Source organism: Nannospalax galili, unplaced genomic scaffold, assembly GCF_000622305.1.
Source record: "Nannospalax galili isolate Female #2095 unplaced genomic scaffold, S.galili_v1.0 scaffold105, whole genome shotgun sequence".
Taxonomy (NCBI): domain Eukaryota; kingdom Metazoa; phylum Chordata; class Mammalia; order Rodentia; family Spalacidae; genus Nannospalax; species Nannospalax galili.
This window is the reverse complement of record NW_008354502.1, coordinates 2,981,759-2,985,864: the sequence shown is the minus strand read 5'-3', so window position 1 is coordinate 2,985,864 and position 4,106 is coordinate 2,981,759.

Here is a 4,106-nt window from a genome sequence, read left to right as displayed (position 1 = left end):
TCTTTCTTTCTTATCCAGGGACTTTATGAGAGTTTTTCTCTGTGTCATAGAGTTTCCTATTGTCTTTTGTAAATTTTGTGTTTTTAGAAATTAAAGTCATTGTCAAAATTTGGATGGTAAGATGCGAGATTTCCTATTTTCATTACAAGTGATGGTCTCAGCAATGACTTCAAAAGAAAAGGTTGTTTTAGTTGGAGTTCAGCACTGGATGATCCTGCAGTGGAGATTTAGTTTGTGCCCCAGTAAGTCAAATTCAGAGCTTTGTCTGAAACGATGTGGTCAATACTCATTAGTTGCAATTCAGTGGCTAGTGATAACAGAGTCATAAATCACTAGAGCTTCCACAAGCTTAGCCTGATTGACATAGGATCTTGCTGGACTTAAGGATGTGTACAAAATAGAAGTAAGTTTGACATGCATTATTTTATGGATCATCATTTAAGTATATTTTATATGTTGGGAATTGTATATCAATTCATTATGTTTCTCTTCTGGAACTTAATATAATTCCAGTTTACCTAAAAGAAAACAAAATTAGTATTTCAGAACATGATCTATTTATCAATCATCTATCTATTATCTATTATCTATCAATCTAGCTACATTTGTATGTATATACATCAGAGCTAAAGAACTTTATACATATCATGTAAGTATATTTTCACAATATTTATAATCCATCTAAGCATACATGATAGAGCAGAAAAAAATAACCGATAAGTGGCTGACTTCAAGTATCCACTATTTTTCTAACAAACTTCATTTTTAACAAAATAACACTTTCAATTTCAACTTAGAATTGTATTTATTGAAATTAAAATTTTGTATGTGAAATATTGGAATTTTAGAAGGAATTACACTCTGTTGAGTGCATATCCTTTAGAAATTTTAGCATACATAGCATCTCAGTTAAGTCTGCATCATGAAGCCAAATTTTAACTCATTGACCTCATGAACACAGTTGATTCAGTGGATGGCTTATAAAGATTAGCCAAAGCAGATTCAAACAAATATTGTATATATGAACCAGGCAGTTGTTCAAATTGAATAAACAAGTCAACTTAATTTCAATAACATGAGATGTATACCACTTACATGACTCCCAACTTTCTTTAAAATATTATTCTTCAGCATACAGTGAACCAAAGCTTTAATGTATGCAAAGCCTGCATAGTCACAAATTAGGGAGCAGTGATTCTTTACCCTCACTCATGCTCTGCCCTTACATAAATACATCTATATTTTAAGTACTTATCCAAAACAGACATCAAGTCCTACACTCTTGTCAAGCTTTCACATTCTGAAGAGATATCTCAATTCTCGTGTGAGACCACTGTATTTTAAAACATGACACCATGTGCATTCATTAATCTTATGAAATATTTTAAAGTCCCTTTAATTGTACTTTACTTTTTATACATCTGAAAACTGAAGAAAATATGTTAGATCATGTCCTATCATTTTCCTCTGTTGTCATACACAATTTTAAATCTCTCAAAGCGTTTGTCATTTTGTAGTATCTGATAGTATTTCATAGAATCCAGCAAAAAAAACCACAAATACTTGTTGTTTAAAAACAACTGGAAGATTAAAAATCTGGAAATAAACATTATAATGTTCAGTTTATAGCTAACTGTAAGAAAATGAAAATGTAGATGGTATAGATGAGCTGTTTATGAACCATGAATGGATGTAGTAGCTTATGGCTTAAGTAAATATGATTCTCAAACTGGCTTAGGTGAGTAATTTGCGTAACACGTATTCATCTTAGAGATTCAATACATTTTTGCCAATAATGATAAAATGGTTACATTGTTCGATAGAGAACTATTGAGGTCAAACCACATATAATAAAGATACTCAAATTGTTCTTTTTAAGTTTCTCTCCCTTTAAGATTTTATTTGTGCTAGGAGTTTTAAATCAAAAAGCAATTATAATAAAATAAAATCCAATTTTATGGGCCATGGAGGCCACGCAATTTCATTTATCATTACAGTCTTCTACTTAGAACTCCTCTGAACATTTTATTTCTAGGGAATATTTTTTTTAATGTATCAGCAAACTAAAAATGTAACATTGTTCAATTTTTCTTGTATGTACTTTGTTCTCACCTGACATCAGCTGAAGTTGGTTGTCAATCTTCAAGATACAGTGAGAAAAAATACTTTTTATATGAATGTCTTGACACAGTTATTGTAGTGATGATGAAATATTTCATCAAGGAGGACAATTTTTTTGAAAACCATGAAAATATAACCCTTTAAAATCATTTTTAATTCAGATGAAATCTTATATAAAATATTATTATGACTATTCTCATTTTAAAATCACAAAAGAGGGTTTTTTAGATATTAAAATTAGATAAGCAATATTTTAAAATCAATTTAACTTATTCTGCAACAAAGAAATAAATTACATCTTTTCATATAACTCATTCTCTTGAAGTTTAATACGACTCAGGAGCTAAAAATAGTTAAGCAAATATGGTATATTTTATTACACAATTATATAAATTATACTTTTACTCAGAAGGCTAGATAAATGCAATTTCTATGTTATAGATATCTAAACATAAAAATATGTATGTACATAATAGCATGTTTAAATAAAAACAATAAAATAGGAAAATGAAAACAAATACCTAAACTTGCATTCTTTAGTTTCTTTAGGTGTTCATCTATGATCTTCTCTCCAATAAAAAAAAACATTGTTTTCTCTCCTGTGTTTAGAAAATTATGAATTATAATGTAAAAAATTCAGAATTAATAAATAACAGAATATACATTTGTCTTAAAATGTTGTAATACAGCTTAGTGAGTTTAATATCCTGAATGTTCTGTGAAAAAAAATTGACAGTTGAAATAATAGAGATGATTGGAGTAGTGACAATCAGTATGATGAAAGAAATGAAATATCTGGGAAGTAACAGCTATATAAAAGCAAAGAGGTGAAGACAGATGGCATTAAACTCACACCATCTTAGTCTTCCAAATATTACCACAGCATCCATATGAGTAGTTTGTAGGAAGGTCCTGGTGACTCTGTGTCCAAAAATGTGTTGGGTTTTATTAAACCATTTTCCCTGCTCTTGTGTCTCAGGAGAATCACTGCTGCTGCATTTTAAAAACCTGCTACTTCTAGTCTTAAGTTTTGAATTTCTCATTCATATCCTCTCTCTTCATTGTTGTATTCTCTCTGCCTCTTTTCACAATCGATACCAACACAGCAATTTGGGAAAGGAGAAAATCATTATTCATACTGCCGCTATTATCATTAATTGAGCCTCGACCTAAAATATATTTGAAAGGAAAAATATATTAAAGTTACAGGTACTTCCTTAATTTTTAGAGTGTATTATATAAGTTGTGGGGGCTGGAGAGATGGCTCAGCAGTTAAGAGCACTGGCTGTGCTTACAGAGGACCAGGGTTCGATTCCTAACACTCGCATGGTAGTTAACAACCACCTGTAACTCCCTTTACAGGAGACCCGATGCCCTCTTCTGACCTCTGTGGGTATTTCAAGACAAGGGTGCACTTACATGCAGGCAATGCACTCATACACATAAAATAAAAAATTAAATTAAATGTCGAAAAGATTGTGTTATATAAGTTCTTAAAGTGTAACAAGACAGAGCCAGAAATAAAGCTGTTCAAAACACACAATTATCACTTGACAGGAATGTTCATAAACCATCATATGAAAATACATTAACGATTGCTTTTCACACATGTATTGAATAATGAATGTAGTCCAAATTTACTAATACCCAGTAGACAATGCAACTCTCTTTAATTTTTACTTCTTTTTAAATTTTATTTTACTTTTATTTGTTATTTTTATTTTATGTGCACGAGGGCATTGGCTGCATGTATGTATGTGTCATGCAATCCCTGTGTAGGTGAAAAGAGTGTGTTGGATCCCCTGGACAGCCAGTGCTCTTAACCACTGAGCAATCTTTCCAGTTTTAGTTCTTTTTAACTGAGCATTCACAGTGTACCTATAATTTACTTGGTAAGGCTGTAAGTAAAACAGTAACTTTTGCAAAAAAATATGAAATGCAGCCACCCACTGTGTACATGGATGATGAGGAATTATTTATTTTTG